The sequence below is a fragment of the Rhinatrema bivittatum genome, chromosome 2 (assembly GCF_901001135.1).
Source record: "Rhinatrema bivittatum chromosome 2, aRhiBiv1.1, whole genome shotgun sequence".
Lineage (NCBI taxonomy): Eukaryota > Metazoa > Chordata > Amphibia > Gymnophiona > Rhinatrematidae > Rhinatrema > Rhinatrema bivittatum.
Genome location: NC_042616.1, coordinates 464,855,552 through 464,874,050, shown reverse-complemented (window position 1 = coordinate 464,874,050; position 18,499 = coordinate 464,855,552). Strand labels below are relative to the sequence as shown.

Sequence of the window (18,499 nt, the reverse complement as noted above, 5' to 3'; positions counted from 1 at the left end):
CAAACCCTGGGAATGGAGATAGAGTGGAAGGGGTTGAGTCTAGAGATGGAGGGGGGAGAGATACTGGCAGGTGGAGGAGTTGGGGCCTGAGAGGGCAAAGTGGCCAGGGGAGTAGGGAGAGAGAGTGGAAGGGACACTCTTACAGTGAATTTCTAGGGAAATTCTGCTCAAAATATTTAAAATTCTGAATTTTTAAAGTAATAACCTTTTTCTGTATTAATTTAAAATGTAATTACTTAAGGACCATCATGCAAATTGTGTTATTTTGACCAATATAAAGTTTGAAGAATTTTAAGTTTTTGTGCACAGAATTTATATTTTTATGTGCAGAATTTTAAATTTTTTTGCACAGAATTCCCCCAGGAGTAACCTAGGACACAGGAGTTTAATTCCTGGTGCTCTCGGGGAGGGCACCTCAAACTGAACAGTACAGTGGCACTGTGCATCCAACTCTGCCCACCGCAGAGAGTTTACACTTTGTTCAGCAAGCTGTAAGTGTCCACTCCAAAGAGCATGGTGAGTAAAACTGAAGCATATGCTCTCTGGGGTGGACAATTACAGCGAGCTTAAAGCATAAACTCTTTGCGGTCACCTAGGATCCATAAATCACTGGATTGTATGATTCAACATTAGAGCCCAGGAAGCAATAGTTCACATAAAGCAGAGGTCCCTAAACCTCAGGAAAGAGTTTGCATAAGATGCAGACTACCTCAAACTCATTAACTGGCTGGGAAAATCTAAAGGAAGTAGATGAGCTGCACGCAAAACTAGAAGATATTGTAAGGGCAATAAACCATCTTGTTATGAAAGTAAACAAAATTAAGGTGAAAAAAAGGCTGCTGTGGTTTACAAAGGAAGAGGCTGAAAAGATACAGTCAAAAAGATTAGCAGTCAAAAACTGCAAGAGATCAAAGAGGAAGACAGACAATAATATCTGTAAAAGCTAAGAGAAGCTGGGAAAGTAATCAGGAGGGCAAAGATAGAAATGGTAGTAAAAACAGTTAAAGACTTTTTAATTATGTTACTAACAGGGGAAAGCACAAAAGTGGAATAGCAAGATTAGAAGGTGAAGGGCAGGCTGACAAGAAGAAAGCAGAAATGATTAAATATGCACGTACACTGTTCACAGAGAAAGGGCTAGAATAGAACCATAAAACTTCTACCAGAAATAGGAATGAAAGTGAGAAGGTCCTCAAACAATTTTCTAAAGTTTTCACAAGAAGCTACTAAAAGAAGCTACTAAAACTTAAAAATAGGGCCTAGGACAGTAGTATTCACCTCCAGTCTTCAAGGGCTGCAAAGGGGTCAGGTTTTCAGGATATTACTAATGAGTATGTTTTAGATAAGTTTGCACACAACTGGGGTGGTGTGCATGCAGAACTCTCTCATGCATATTTATTAGAGACGTCCCAGAAACCTGATCTGAATGTGGGCCTCAAAGACTGGAAGTGAACACTATTGTCCTAGATTATTAAAGGAATTTAGGGAGTTCTAACAGCTATACTGTTAGGTATTTTCAACACCTCGATGGAAGGAGTAGTCCCAAAGGACTGGAGATGGGAAGATGTGGTCCCTCTTCACAAAAATGGAAGTAAGGAGAAGACTGAGAACTACAGGCCAGTTAGTCTGACCTCTGTGGCGAGCAAATTATTGTAATCACTACTAAAATGAGGATAGTGCCATTTCTGGAATCCAGCAGATTACATGATCTGAGGCAGCATGATTTAACTAGAAATAGGTCTTGTCAGATGAATATAATCAATTTCTTTCTCTGGGTGGCCAGAAAGTTGGATCGGAGAGAGCACTAGATGTAGTGTTCTTGGATTCCAACAAGGCCTTTGACACAACTCATCGTAGGTGACATAAACAAACTCAGCACTCTTTGTATGGGCCCTAAAGTAATTGACTGGATTAGAAACTGGTTGAATGGGAGGAAACAAAGTTAGTGGTACAGATAACTGCAAGGAAAGGGGGTGGGTGGGAGAGGTTATTAGTGATATGCCTCAGGAATACGTCTGGCTCTGTTCAACAATTTCATAAGCAATATTGCATAAGGCTATTGGGGAAAGGTTTGTCTTGTTGCGGATGGTAAAATCTTCAACCAAGCAGATACCAGGAAAGTTGCTGAAAACAAAGTAATCCAATGAAGTTTGAGGAATAGTCTGGAGTTTGGCAGCTAAGGTATAATGCAAAAAAATGCAGATCATGCATTTGGGTTGCAGTATGAGGGGGTGTGAAGTTCTGATAAGCAAAGAACAAGGGAGGAACCTGATGCACTTAAGGTGGACAAACAGGGTGAAAAGGCAGTGACAAAGGTCAGAAGGATACCGGGGTGCACAGGTCGAGGAATAACCAGTAAGAAAAAGGAGGTGGTAATACCTCTGCGTAAATCTGTGGTGAGACCTCATTTAGAGTTCTGTGTACAATTCTAGAGGACCACATCTTCTAAAGGATATGAACCAGACAGAGTCAGTCCAGAGGGCAGTTACTGACATATAGTCAGTGGCCTTCACTATAAGGCATATGGGGGCAGACTTCAGGATCTAAGCATAGATACCCTGGAGGAAGGGAGGGAAAGTGGTGAGAGATCGAGTATGGGGAATAAACCAACATGAGAGCCAGTGAAAAATCTCCAAGTATACACACACACACACACACACACACACACACGAGGCGGGCCTCTTTCAATGGAAAGTGCATATAAGGAATGTGAGGTTATGGGATGCCAGTGAAAAGGGAAAGAATGAGGAGTAACCTAAGGAAATATTTCTTCGCAGAAAGGATGTTAGAAGTATGGAACAACCACCCAATGGAAGCGGTAGCATCAAAAACAGTATCAGAACTCAAGAAGGCACAGGACAAGCACAAAGGATCTCTGAGGGAGGGGAAGAGATAGTAAGGAAGTGAGGATGGATACTCTGGATTGGCCTTATGGTCTTTATCTGCCATCTTATTCATACCTGGGAACTCTCAGGATTTCACCCCGAGACTCGGGGCATTTGCATCAGTTGTAGCATCTCAGGGCCTCTCTGTATGCAGCTCAGCCGCTCCCCTTCCTCAGTAAGCCTGCAGAGAACAGGAGAAGTGGGGCAAGCCTGCAGCTTGTGGGGAGAAACTTGAGAGGGGCTGCCATATACACACAAAACTCAGTCTGCAGCTGTGAGGCCAGATTTGGGACTCACTCAGGCAGAGTGAGGATGCAGAAGTCATGGAGCTGTAACGTAGAGGGGTAGGGAGTAAAGAGAGTCAGGGAGAGAGGAAGGGGAGGAGAAAGTGTGGATCAGTTGGAGTGGGGGGGGGGGGGGGTGGTAAGAGAGAAAGCTGTTACATATTATTCCATTCCTTCCCACCCATCCCCGCCCTTTGCTAATCAACAGCAATCGTAGGCCGACCACAACGCAAAAGTTCCCAGGTATGATTTTATGCTGTTTCTATGATCAAATCTGTAGTGATTAAAATTCAAACCCTTATTATCAGCAACTAATTTTAACTAAAGTGCTTCCTAATCAGCATCAATACAATCCATAAAGAGGTATAGGCAGCCCCCCAGGACAAGCTTCAAGATGCAGCAAAACCGCAATGCAGACCTCTGCTACTACAACAACAACAAATGCAAACTTGGGGCCTGGTTTACAAAACCTCCCCCCCCCCCGCCAAGACACAGAATGGAAGAAAGGCCTTAGAGCAGGGCTTCCCAAACCAGTCCTGGGGACCCCACAGCCAGTCGGGATTTCAGGCGATCCGCAATGAATATGCATGAGATAAATGTGCATATCATGGAGGCTTGGTATATGCAAATTTATCTCATGCATATTCATTGTGGAGAGCCTGGCTGTGGGGTCCCCAGGACAAATTTGGGAAGCCCTGCCTTAGTAAACAGACCCCTAGGATCAGGGATGGCCAACTCCAGTCCTCGAGAGCCATAAATAGTCCAGATTTTCAGGATATCCACCCTGAATATGCATGAGATAGATCTGCATACAATGGAGCACTTGCATACAAACCAATCTCATGCATATTCAGGGTGGATATCCTGAAAATCTGAACTATTTGTGGCTCTCGAGGGCTGCAGTTGGCCACCCCTGCCTTAGATTGTAAGCTCCCTAGGACAGGGAACTATGTGGTATACCTGACTGAATACCAGCCTTTTTCCAAATCTAATCTTAAAATGAGTTACAATCTAATTAAATCTAAATATATTCCTATTACTTATTTCTATAGTGCTACGTACACACACAGGAGACCATCCTTGCTCCATGAAGCTTACAATCTAATCAAGACAAACAAACACCACAAATAAAAGACTTCTGCAATTATATTTATCATAGAAAACATGAATAAAATCAACAAGGCTATGATCAGAGATAACCGGTTTTAAGATTTAAAAGCAACCTCAGAGATACAGTAGGTATTTAGGCAGGAACTAAAGGCTAAAGAAGTTAGGACTTTCCAGCTTGGAGAAAAGATGACAGAGGGAATATGATAAAGGTTAATAAAAATTATGAATGGGGCAGAACGAGCAAATAAGGAGTGGTTATTTACCCTTTCAAAGAGTACTAAAACTAGGGGAAACTCCATGAAGCTAAGAAGGAACAGATTTAAAACAAATTGGAGAAAGTATTTTTTTCACTCAATACACAATCAAGCTGTAGAATGTATTGCCAGAGGATGTGGTCAAGGCATCTAGCACAGCTGGGTTTAAAAGGGGTTTGGACAAGTTCCTGGAGGAAAAGTTCATAAATTATTATTAGCCAGGCAGACACAGGAATGTCACCCACTTATCCCTGGGATCGAGCAAGAAGGATTGGATATAATCTTTGTCAGGTTCCTACTAGTGACCAGACTGGCCACTGCCAGACAGGATGCTGGACTCAATGGACCTTTGGTCTGACCAAACTTGGCATGCACACACACAAAAAAAAATTTAAAAAAAGGATTTCTTTTGCCAGACCCATAGTCCAATTTGTATTAAAGTGCTTTGTTTAAATAAAGCCCATAAAATGCAGATGTTTGAACAGTTCCTACAAATTCACCGACTCAACAGCTCATGACATAAAAAGTTAGCAATACCCATAAAATGCAAACAGTTTAGCGGCATACTTAATATATAACTTCAAGGTGCAAGGTACTTGAGATGATCCATAACTTTTTGGTAAAGGAGCAATGCAAATAATTTATGAGCTTCATAATGCAACTGCAAAGTGCAAAGTTCCTTGATGAGTCCATTTAGAAAATACTGCACGCATGGTCCATTGAACCTCAACATTCAAGCATAAGTTTCATAAAGCAAATGGACTTTAAACTGTACTGCACTGTAACTCATGAATTTAAGAGTGTGAAGTACAAAATGCAATCCTCCCAAAATGTTTAAAGTGCAAAAACAGCTCCTATAAGGTGTAATAGTTAATCCATGCACTTTTAGAAAGCAAAAAACTGTTGTAAATCCAAAACTTCCCAAGGAATATAAAAATAGAACACAGGAACCAACATGGTCTGCATTTCATCGCAATAGTGCCTGCATCAGGGGATTCTTCACAGATGTCTCTGGTGGGTAAAAAGCTTCTAGAAGTGCTTCTTCTTCACTTCCAAACTGCCTCTAAAGATTTGCCAGTTCCCCCTCCAGAGACACAGAGATTATGTAAAAGGAATCCCTGATATACTTTATAATTCATGAATTTTAAAATGCAAAGTGTAAGAGTCTCAGGGGTCATCAGTATGGAAGCAAAAGTCCTCAAGAATAAGGGAAGGGGAAGATAGTTCAAGGAAGAGGGAAGCCAGGAGTCAAAGTCTGTGACAAAGGGCGGGGACTTATCAAGGGAACGATAGATGACCACGACCTGCAGAGACAGTGGGGTGAACAAGCAAATGGAAAAGGCCTGAAACGAATAAAAAGGAGTGAAACTGAGGAGGAAGAAGAGGATGAAAACTGCAAGAGGGGGATACCAGCAGCCTGATACCACCAGCACCTCAGACTACTGAGGAAGGTGCATGGGAGGAGGCGGCATTGCTTCACTTGCTATTCTCTATCATGGAAGTTAAGTCCTCAGGGCATACCAGCTCTCACGCAAAGTGAGATGGAGAGAATGCGAGATGATGAGGTCATGAATGTAGATGAGCTTGAGCATGCATGCGTTGGAAGTGGGAGGAAGGTGGGGGATAGGGATAAGATTGGAGACATAAGAAATGGCGATGCTGGGTCAGACCAAAGGTCCATCAAGCCCAGCATCCTGTTTCCAACAGAGGCCGAACCAGGCCACAAGAACCTGGCAATTACCCAAACACCAAGAAGATCCCATGCTACTGATGCGATTAAAAGCAGTTGATGCACACAGATTGAGATGAGAGTTCACTTGAAGGACCAGGACTGGGATTGAAATCTGCAGCTGAGTGAAAGAGGAGAAGAGTACAGAGAAGAGAAACAGACGTGCCTTCACAAATTGTCTTAGTCTCCACCAGTGCTACTCCCTCCAAGGCAATCAGCAACTACTCAGTGTTCTGGGATGCCCTGCATAATGCTGTGCATGTGATTGGCCTCAGGGACAGTGAGCCACTATGCACTCACAAATCCATGCGGTGTCATGGTCCAGTCTTCTCCCCCCTCTGAGGCTTATTTCTAAAGAAAAGATGAAACTGCCTAGTGGCTCAGACTACACAGTCATGCACACACATAACCTGATACAGGACCATCTAGTGTGGATTTGGGCAAGTGTGGAATGAGGAAGTATGATCTATGGAAGTCCATCTGCAGGGAAGCAGAAGAGATAGCCTGGGTTGGGGGTGGCTGCGAAGGCCTGAGGGTGAAGAGCAGCAAATTCTGAAGCCAAATCAAATCTGAAGCCAGAAACTTTGCACCAGCCCTATTTATGGAAGAAGTAATGAAGAGGGCTAAGAGAGAATTTGAAAAGGAGATTTCCATAAGGTATGCACGTTCAAGCCTACATGCAACGTATATTGCAGGGTAGAGATACACATAACTTGCATGAATATCATACACATGCTATAAAATACTACAGTAAATCTAGGTGCAGCCACGTACACATGTATCTGCCACCACGCACAGTTGTTTGAAAATTGTCCTTTTTGTGAATGTAGTTTGGTAGCTTGTGTGCATAACAGTAGTTACATGCACAAATTTGCAAACTGTGGGCACAACTACCAATATGTGTGCAAGCTACCGAAATGCATGCACAAATTGCTGCAAATGAAAAAAAAAAATCAAATAGTAATCCACAACAAAAATGTGGGGCTTGTACATTAAGAAAGAAAATGCCTTTTTCCAAAAAAATAGTGATTAGACACGTTGAGATATGCTCAAGAGTGCTGTTGGGAAAATCCTTATCTCCCCTTTATTGTTTGGATTCTACATGGATTTTTTTTAAATTCTAGAATGAAAACTATTTATGTAAGTACAAAGAGAGATCATGTAGATCAATTAATAATAATGAACACAGCAATGCCAGAAAAGGAGGAACTGCCCTAGGTTTCTGAGACAGTCAGATGTCAAGTTGTAGTCTTGATTAAACATTTATTTGGGGGACTCTGGTGTAACCTGATGCCAGCAAAAGGAAAGCATCATGGTAAGGGCTAAAATTACTCTGTGCTTATATTTATAAACTGACAATTTAGTCAGATCGCACTGTTGACACTGTGGCACGTGCCCCTTCCTTAGGGAACAAGACGATCAACTTGGGGGTTTCCATATGGAACTCTTTTCATTTTACTTGTGCAGACATCAATGACTGGTAGTAGTGATACAGACTATTGAGTCACTGCCCTGGCTCCCTACCCACTCCCACATACAGTTCATGCTCCTCTTTCTCACATACAAAAGCCTTTAAAAGCTGCATCTCCTCACTGCTTCTCCTCTCTACACTCCTCCTCATGCACTCCGCTTATCAGTCAAGTCACTACAATCAATGCCTTCTCTTCCACTTTCAAAGTTTTTGAATAACTGTTAGGGGGTCATGTGCTGCTTACTGATTCATTATTTTATGTCAGTATTTTATTGTTGCTTTGGATTTAATTAACAATCTGATGTACTTTGCCTAGCATGACTTATTTGTTATAGGTGGATGATAAATATTTTAATAAATAAACATACATACTAGGTCTGATTTTGAAAAAAAGACTTACATGCTTAAAATTGGGGTTTACATGTGTAAATGCACTTTATCCATGTTGGTGGGCTTTTGAAAATTGTTGCATTATATGCCATTGAATTGACCACAGGATTTACCTGCATAAAGTGCACTTAGAAAGTAGTGGGCTTTTTGAAAATTGCTGTAATAGTAGTTACATTTACACACACAAATCCTTTTGAAAATTACCTCCACTGTTAATTTCCAACTCCCTGCTTTCCACCTGGCTGCACCATGTGCTTGGAATAGTCTGCCTGAAGTGATGCGTCATGCTCCCTTTCTCGCCGTGTTAAAATCCCATCTAAAGACCCTCCTTTTTGAGGCTGCTTTTAAATCTTAGGCCTGATTCTCTGCTTTCAGCCTCATTAACTTTCTTTTTCTTTTTTAATCATTGTCTTACTTTATGAAATGCCCCAAGTTTCTTGTCCTGCATGTTTGTCTTATTAGATTGTAAACTCTACTGAGCAGGGACTGTCTTTTTTATTTGTTGCTTATAGAGCGCTGCATACTTCATTTGGCACTACAGAAATGTTACCTACTACTACTACTACTAGAGTGGCACTGTTCAAAGACATCAACAAAAGTAAAGTCAGCATGTGAAATTATACCACACAGCCTCGGAATACTTATTACTTTAGGAATCTTGAGAATTATGAGTGAAGTCAACGGAATTATACAGAACAGGGAAAATCACTTCACTTTTGTTGTGTCTTGTGGGCATTCCTGTGTTGTTTTGGGCCTAGTCCTATAAGATTATCAAGTCTGTGTGTCTGACTGTTCCCTCCCCTAATAACCTTTGAACAATTCATCCAATTTCACTCAAAAGTATTCCACGGTCATCTGCCCTTGATGCCAACACTTAGAATTCCTTTTCTTATTTTCCTATAGGGATATAGGGCAGTTCACGTCAGAATCCCAAAACAGCAAGAGGAAATTGCCTCAAAAGATCTAGATACTATGTGCAAAATTTATCAAACAAGATTTCAATCAACCTCCTGTGGCAATGGCTCACAGTCTGGCAGCAGAGTTGATCAGGGAGAATAGGTTACCTGAAGAATGGTTACAGCTCTGTTCCTCCTAGAAAGGTAGCAATTAGTTCAGTATTTATAGGGAGGTCCATATTCAGAGGCATTTAGACAGATAACTCACTAGTCATTCAGCTGAATGAATATTTGGGCACATCGCCAGCTAACCTATGGCCAGATAACTTAGGGAGGAGTTACATTAGCCAGATAACTTAGGAGCATTCTGGAGAGGAGTTACATTAGCCAGATAACTTAGGAGCATTCTGGAGAGGAGTTACATTAGCCAGATAACTTAGGAACATTCTGGAGAGGAGTTACATTAGCCAGATAACTTAGGAGCATTCTGGAGAGGAGTTACATTAGCCAGATAACTTAGGAACATTCTGGAGAGGAGTTACATTAGCCAGATAACTTAGGAACATTCTGGAGAGGAGTTACATTAGCTAGATAAGTTATCCGGCCAACTCTGAATATCTTGTTAACCGGATAACTTATCTGGCTAAGTCTGGTTGTAACGAAGAGCTATCCTAAAGCTAACCGAACAACATTACCTAGCTAACTTTAAGATAGCTGGCCATATTCACTAGTGGGACTGCACTATTGACTGTGCCTCCAAAGTTAGTTGCATAAGTTTATCTGGCTAACTTTGCTATCCGGAACAGTGAATATGTACCCCAGGATTACGACTTGATAGGAGAAGTGGGAAATCCTTAAATACCTGTTAACAAGAACTCTGCAGAGATGAAGATCTGGGAGGCTTTTGTCCAGCCTGGTTTACAAACTGCAGAAATGCTAATAAAGCCAAATCGTTTTATGATTTTTCTCTATGTATCAGGAGCCTGAGCATAACTGGGACAGGTGTGTGCGTGTATGTAGTGAGGTTCTCGAGCAGTCTGAGGAGTTATGAACCCACCAGTTACATTTCCATTTCAATTCTGGTTAGAATTAGTTCATCTTTCTCTTTCTGAGTTTTTGGCTTTGTTTGAAAATCCAGTGTATACCAATAATCCTAGACAACTATATGCAAATACTATAAATAATGTAAAGTTATTTAGATTTATACGCCACCTTTCTATTAGTTTGCACAAGGTGATGTGAAATGCTCAAAAAAAAGTAAAATACAATATCCAATCGAAAAAAATCACGCTCCACCAGTAAACACTGCTAAGGAGTAATCCTCTGTGGACTGCAGGGGTATAACTAGAGCTGAATTTTTTTTCAGGGGGTAGAAGAGTGGGAGGGTGATCAAGTTTAACATGGGTAGGCACTATGGCCTGCCTCCCACCCAGCCCTGCGCCATTCCCCTCCCTTTTCGTTTCTGGTAACACTCATCTCCTGTCTTTTCACTGTCTCTGCTGTTTTTCACTCTCCCTCTCTGGTTATAGCCACTATTTTACACAAGTGTTAATTCTGGCTGCTAAAGAGCAATAGGCTTCCTCCTAGCCCAAGCATTCCTGAACTCTGAAAGGGCTGAGAAGAGGAGGAATATATAATTACTTGCCAAAAGTCAACAAAGACTTTGATGGCCTCTAAGGCACCCAAAGGCAAGCTATCCTCCTTAAAGGCACAAGGGATTAGTGACTGGCAGGGATTCTAATGCTTCCAGACCATCTAACTCCTGCGCCTTTAAGGAGCACACTCCATGGGACATAGGGTCGGGGCCTGTGCCCAAAGTGAGAGGGTGCAGGCCCCCCCAGAGGTCCACCCTTAGCTAAGCCTCTAGAGGACCAATTCAAAGGCCTCAGTCACTGCCTCCCTTCACCAAAAATGGTGCTGGTTCAAGAGGACTGGAAGTGTCCTCATTCGCTATTTGAAATATTATATCAAAGTTTTAAAAATGAAAGTAAAGAAAGAATTAATTTATAAAAACAGCTATTTTCCTCTTTAAAACTTGGGGGGGGGGGGGGGGGAAGTTAGTCTAACTTCCAAACACATGACAATATTTCCCGATCTGGAAGAACTGACTTATGTGATGGATTTCATGGGACAGAGTCTTGGATATTGTCAATCACTTCTTTTCTGAATTATCTTTCAGTACAGTTATGTTGGAACCACATTCATTGTCCAGCACAATTACTGTTACTGTACATGTTAAAGACTTTTAAATACCACGCAGGGCCTTGGCGATGACTCTATGCTCCCTCCACCCCCTAGACAGGGAATCCCGAAAATAGAAGGACTTAAGGGCAATGTAGGTGGTTTGGAAGCTTAAGCCCTTGGAATTGGCGGTGGCCTGTGGATGCCTCGGTGAGGAACTCAGACCAGGGGTTACACACACACATACATATATATCTCATATTCATCAACTAAAGAAAAATGCAAGCTCTACTGTAGTACTGAAAAAAAAAAAATCCACTCGCAGCCAGTAGCAGTAATGGAAGACCAAATGCAATATCAGTACCAAGATCAATTTCAATCTTATATCAACAAAGTTAATATTCAACTTAATAGAGCCTCTGTAACGTACCTTATTATAGTGCAATGAAACTTTGCCCCCAATACTAAATCAACAAGTCCAGAACTGGTATTTTAACTGAAATACACAGCCATGCCAAATTCAAAAAGTAAAAACAATGAGATCACCTAAGCTATCTCCAGGCTGTTTTGCTTTTCTGCCAATTCTTTTGCCAGATTGAAATATAAAAAAAACATTATCTAAGTTAACTCAGAATTTAATTGGATACAGTATAGCAGGTGTCACATTGATGAGATCAGGATTGCTTATATCCTTTATTACCACCATCTGTGATATTCTACCCAGATATCACTTGGATATCTGGAGGTCGATATTCAAAAGCCATTTAGACAGATAACTGAAAAGTTATCCGTCTACATGGCAAAGCAGCAATATTAGAAGCCATATGCGGCTAGAATTTAGCTGCATACGGTAATTTGGGGGAAGTCCGGGGGCAGGCAGGGGATGTTTTAGGGTGGGCCAGGTTAGTCGATATTCGGAGTTAGCCGCTTAACTTATGCGGCTAACTCTGGTCGTGCCATAGGGCTGTCCAACTAACTTTAAGATAGTCAGGTATATTCAGAGGCACAACTACACCGCTGAATATCCCCATTAAGTTAGCCAGATAGTTATATCTGGTTAACTTAACTAGCTGCTCCGCGGTTTAATATCTGCCCCACCATGTTTAACAACTTTACACATTTACATGTATTTTGCATCTGCTACTCCAATATGTACCATGCCTTGAACTCCTTGGCTGGAAAGGTGTGCCACAAATAAACAGTGACGATGATTGTAAACACTGACTGCTGTATGTTCGTCATTTCATTGTTTTGATTGCAAAAACTTTTAATGATTATAATTTCTCCTAGATATTTAAGAACCTTATGGTTCTGAGCAATTGAGTTATTTAAAACATTTCTTACCTGCCCTTCCTACGTTCATGGCGGGGTACAATACATACATACATACATATTTGGTAATATGTAAATAAAATACACACATGAAAAAGGACTCACCAAGACTAAGATAATAATACAATAAAATCTAAAATAAAATAATGTAAAAAAATAGTAAAAAACCAAATACCTGCTGGTTGTACAGTTAAGGAAAGGTTTATGGTGATTATGTTATGTCTGCCTAATTTGGGAAAGCTTTCTTAAACAAATAGGTTTTTAAAGCTTTCTTGAAAAATGATTTTTCAGTGAGGTTTCTTAACTCATTCAAGAGGGAATCCATAGAAGTGGACCTGAAGATGAAAAGGGCTGTTCAGCTTGGAGAAGAGATGGCTGAGAGGGGATATGATAGAGGTGTTTAAAATCATGAGAGGTCTTGTACGAGTAGATGTGACTTGGTTATTTACTCTTTCGAATAATAGAAGGACTAGGGGGCATTCCATGAAGTTAGCAAGTAGCACATTTAAGACTAATCGGAGAAAATTCTTTTTCACTCAACGCACAATAAAGCTCTGGAATTTGTTGCCAGAGGATGTGGTTAGTGCAGTTAGTGTAGCTGGGTTCAAAAAAGGTTTGGATAAGTTCTTGGAGGAGAAATCCATTAATGGCTATTAATCAAGTTTACTTAGGGAATAGCCACTGCTATTAATTGCATCAGTAGCATGGGATCTTCTTAGTGTTTGGGTAATTGCCAGGTACTTGTGGCCTGGTTTTGGCCTCTGTTGGAAACAGGATGCTGGGCTTGATGGACCCTTGGTCTGACCCAGCATGGCAAGTTCTTATGTTCTTATGTGCATTCTCGAGTTTCTTGTGAGACTAGGGATTACTATCGGGCAATGAAGATCAGAGCGTACACCCCCTGATGCAGAATCTCAATTCGAAACCTGGACCGTGTTGGGGTTTCTGTCAGACACATCACCACTGCTACCTAACAGGCTCTGGAAAAATCTCGATGAAGCTAAGTAATTCTTTTTATGTACATAAAACATTTTTAAAAACTATATCTAGAACTGTGTTATGACAAGACACTTGAATTAATGAAAAGGCAATGAAGACTTGTTTTTTAAACTGGTAGTGCCTATTATGAAGGTCTTAAGACATTTTTTGAATGTCATTTATATAGGGTTTTTTGATTTGTTCTCCTCCCTGCTCCCTCTATATCATTGCATGACACCGTTTTGTTATGCATTTTTTTTATTTCAAATTCACTTAGCTTTTCAGAATTATTGTCAATCTATGCCTTTTCCAGTAACAGACATTTATTTTTCTTCAGCAAGGAAAAAGGTGACGTCCTTCAGTGTTTTGCAATGTGTCACTACAAAATCGATCAAGCGTCAGGAAGACTTCTGTAGTGAGCTCCACATGTTACAAGTGTATTGCACCCTCTCACTGTTCCTAGTCTGGTCACTGCAATAACAGTCCTATGGCTAGAAGTCATGTACCAGGACTCCTGCCACAGCGCTATATCACGGGCTATCGAGGAACACATGACAGCAGAGGTGGCAATAGGTTGGAAGATAAAAGCACTATTGTGATCTGTTCCTGTGGCTTCACTGCCTTCTTGTCTTCCACTTGTGAACATCTGTTCTACCAGGACTCATATACTTCAGAGCAAGGGAAGTAGACGGGGCAGTGTAAGGTATTCTACAGTTATGCATTATCTGACATTAAAATCAGATAACATATGTCACAAGTTAATGTAAAAGGGAACAGAATATCTACATCTTTTAGAAACAAGTGAGTTTTCTTTTTTAAAGTAGCAGCATAAAATATACAATGGTGTTATATATAGCAGATACTGTTTAGAATTCTAGTTCAACAGGGCAAAGCTCTCTCTATCATAAAGGTTACGAAAACCACTGCATTTAACTCAAAGTTAACTTGCAGTTGTCAAATGCAATGCCAAGCCAATTAAACTACCCCAGTTTCAAGTAGCAGTTTAGCCAGTTATCTTATGCTGATTAGGAGTGCATGAAGATGTCATGAAGATAGGCTCAAGCTCTCCTGCTCTCCGCTGCAACCAGGACGTCCTTCTGGAGAATAAGGGTTCTGTCTTAGCACGGAGGGCAGCCACCTGGACCTCTGGTAGGCCACAGTCTCAGAGCAGCAGATTCAGAAATTACAGACACCTCTGTAAACTATGCAGCAAAGACAAGGCAAAGTTGGCTTGGTTTGCCAAGGATTCCACAAGGATGAGGTCGACAAGTACTCACAGTTAATGGAGCAGGCCTGGGCTGGGAGCCTAAGAAGAACATAAGAACGTGCCATGCTGGGTCAGACCAAGGGTCCATCAAGCCCAGCATCCTGCTTCCAACAGTGGCCAATCCAGGCCACAAGAACCTGGCAAGTCTTATAACTTAGCTTGAACTTGTGAAAAGTCTTGGGAGTGGAGTTTGCATGAACGCCAGCAAGCAGTACGGCCCGCTGTGGCAGTTCAGTCCAGAAACCAAGACCTTTTCTTTCTTCTCTGGATTTTATACAGATGCATATTTATTTATTTATTTATTTTATTTATTAACTTTTATTTACCGACATTCGTGCAGCACATCATGCCGGTTTACAAAGAACTCAGGTGGGCGATACAATAAAACAATAAAACAATGTACAATAAAACAATGTACAAAGAATAAAACAAAAGAATAAAACAAAACAATAAAACAATGTACAAAGAATAAAATAAAGTAACAAAAACATAACAATATAACCTTAGAACAAAATACTATTTCTTACGAAAAGGACACATTAACCAATCGTGATCAAAAGGATAAATTAAGCAGTAGAGGGGGATGTTGTTTCTTCTAGGGTATCCATGGGTGGTGTGAGGGGAAGCGGGGAAAGCATAGGGAGGGGTGGAGAAAGTTCGAGCAGAGGGGGCTGGGAGAGATTAAATGATCCAAAATATGATCCAAAATATGATCCAAAATGATCCATAATATGATCCAAAAGTTAATACTGATTGGACGTCATCACATTCCACTGGTGTTGGCTTGGTGGGCTTCCGATATGACTTCATCTTAACTGGTACGTGCATGCGTATTCTCACAAAGATGTTGGCATGAATCAGAAGACACCTGGTGAACAATTCTAGACCTCATAACTAGATACAAAGTTTGTCAAGGCCTCAACTGAAGCAAGTTTGTGTCCAGCAGTACCAGCAAAATTATAAGGTGAAAGCAGATGCTTGGTATGAGGAAGAGCAGCAGTTTCTTCTCCTCGGTGTAATTCTCACAGGCATTAAACCTGCAGAGACCATCACGTGGCTGGCTTTGCATCTTGTGTTGTTCAGGTTTGCAGAGAGTTTGGTTCAGTTGCACACTCCTTTTAGGGTGACTGGCTTATGAACTAGTGATTCTCACATGGAATGACAGTATATAAAACACTCAAAGAAAATAAATCCCTACAGCAGCACTTTCATCTTCCACATACTGCTACCACTATTATATTTTATGCACAGATTTATGTCTGTCTAAGCCAGAGGGAGCAACTGAGGGAGTAAGAGATACCTAAAATATTTTGATAATTAGTATAAGGCTAGCTCAGTGACTAGTAATCATTTTATAGGTCTACTAGATGTACACATTGTACAATGGTGGAAAGTATTCAGGTAAGATAAGTTCCTGCCCAAAAGAGCTTACAGTCTAAAAGGCTGATGCAATATCAAGCGCCAAGCCTAGTGCATAGGTTAACGAGTGCTTGGACATGCGCTGTGGATGCTCTATAACTCCTGATGCAAAAAGGGATCAGCGCATCGAAAATATATGTCCAAAGCCATGCGTAGCTAATAGCGCTCATCACATGTAAATTCCATGTTGATGAGGCTATTAGCTACTATCCCATGATGCAAAAATCCCAGTGCGCCCGAAGCTCACTTTTTAATCCATCAAATTTTATGCCTGCCCGGAGTAGGCGTAAAGTCTTCCCATGCGTCAAGGGCTCAACTTAAAAAAAAAACTGCTTTTCTGTGGTTCCTCCTTAGTATCATCGTGATACTAAGTAGGAAGAACCACAGAAAGAAGTACCATGCAAGAAAAAGACTTGACATAAAAAAAAAAAAAAAATTAGGGGCACACAATATACATGCTCAAGGCCGTGTATACTGCATGTGCCTGTTGTGACTGTAAATTAGCTGCTGTGGGATAAAATGGACGCTCATAAATTGAGTATCTGTTTTGGTAACCTGCACACACAGGGCACTTAATTATTAATTTATTCACTGCTTCACTTACTGCCGATTGGTCCATTCACTGTCACATGTCAGTGAAAAGGACCAATCGGGAACAGCCCTGCCAGGGAGCGGAGAGGGAGCTCTGGCCAGGCTGTTGTGGACACACAGCCACTTCCCCTAGGCGCCCAATGCGAAGCACTAGGGATGCAAAAATTATCCATTGCGCGTCCCTCTTAGTGTGGCGGCTCATTTGGATATTGCATCGAGCACCCTGGAAAGGTGGATGTGTGCGCATTAAAAAAAAACAAACATATGTCCACTTTGGACGCACGTTTTACGCACATGATATTGCATTGGCCTATAAGTGGGAACCCGAGGCAATGGGAGATAAAGTGAGCTGCCCAAGGTCACAAGGAATGTCAGAGAAAGATACAGGATTTGAACCCTGGCTTCCCTACTTCACAGTCCTTTGCTGCATTTACTAGGCCAGTGTTATACACTGCTATGTGGAAGGTGCGTGGTCCAATCCCCAGGTCCAGTCTTCTGCTCCTCAGCTCAGCCCCCAGAGGCGAGGTAGTTGTGACTCTTGCTCAAAAGTGACACCTAGTGGTTGGATTTAGTGCCCAGGATTGCCTAGTTGCAGAAGATCTGGTGCATATCCTCTGGTCCCAGACCATCACTCAAAGAACAGACTAGGCACATTAGAAGGGAAGGGAAAAGATCCCGATAGTTGCAAAGGAAGACTCGTGATGCCACAATCCCAACCCTGATTCTAATTGACCAGGAGGACCGAAAGTGCAAGTGGAAATTACCAGGTCACAAAAAAATCCAACAATTACAGATGAGCAATTGGATGTGCGTGTGCACGCACTAAATATGACAATAAATGTTTTCCCCCAAACTCTTGGACTAGTGATAACTTGGTTTACTTTTGTTAGCTAGCAATTTGCACTTTTTTCCCACACTGGAAAATATGGAGGTTTTTTAACCCCTCAAGTTTAAAACGCCATAAAACTTTTATAGTAGTTCCATCTGGAGTCTCTCTACACTCTAATACATTTAATTAAGATGACATAAGAATTATCCAAAAAGTACTGTGCACAAGCTTCTGAGATGACAAAGATCCCTCTTCAGATGTACTTCCGTACTATAGCACGATAGCTCAAGAGAGCTAGGATAACTTTTACAAAGCAAAATGTTCCTGCCTAGTAATCAGAAAGGGCTTCAGTTCTAGAGTGGCTCACCACACACACAAACATGTCTGCAAATAGGTCAGACGTGGGCCACAGCACTGCTAGAGAAACACGAGCTGACACAAATTGAGCTCTGTAAATATTGCTTCCAAGGCTTCCTTGCTTTTTCTACACAGCCTGAACCTTACACGGTGCTAATACGAGCAGTTGCACTATGTTCAAGAGAAATAAATACCGAAAGCATTTGCATTTTTATCTTTGTTTCAAGAACTGTGTAAGAGAACGATTTAAATAATGCCCAATTACTGAAGGGGAGGAAGTTCTGAGTTAGTGAACCAGCATTTGCATGCACTTGGTAAAATGCAGCTTGCTCCTATAAAATGTCCAGTGAGCATTTCTGCAGATCAGAATAAACTATCCCTCCTTTGTCTTAGATGCTATTTATTGCCTCCTCTGCAGCCAGCACGTAGGACAGGGGATCCCGGGCTAGGCAGGGGCAGAACTCGGCCTCTGCTGAGAGAGCCTGGGTGAGGAAGGCCCTAGCCTCTCACTTTTATGAGAACCTCC

The 18,499-nt window shown here is 41.4% G+C and overlaps 1 protein-coding gene across 3 annotated transcripts in view; it reads right to left on the bottom strand.

Moving 5' to 3' along the window:
- The window catches only part of TNFRSF11A (TNF receptor superfamily member 11a), a 114,374-nt gene that overhangs the window by 66,413 nt on the left and 29,462 nt on the right, over positions 1 to 18,499 (bottom strand). The window contains exon 1 of one of the 3 annotated variants that reach the window (XM_029590497.1): positions 2,961 to 3,216. The exons of the other annotated variants lie outside the window; for them this stretch is intronic. The gene's annotated coding sequence lies outside the window, so the exon portion shown is untranslated. Of the gene's footprint in view, positions 1 to 2,960; positions 3,217 to 18,499 lie in introns of those variants that run through there. 3 annotated transcript variants of the gene reach the window in all.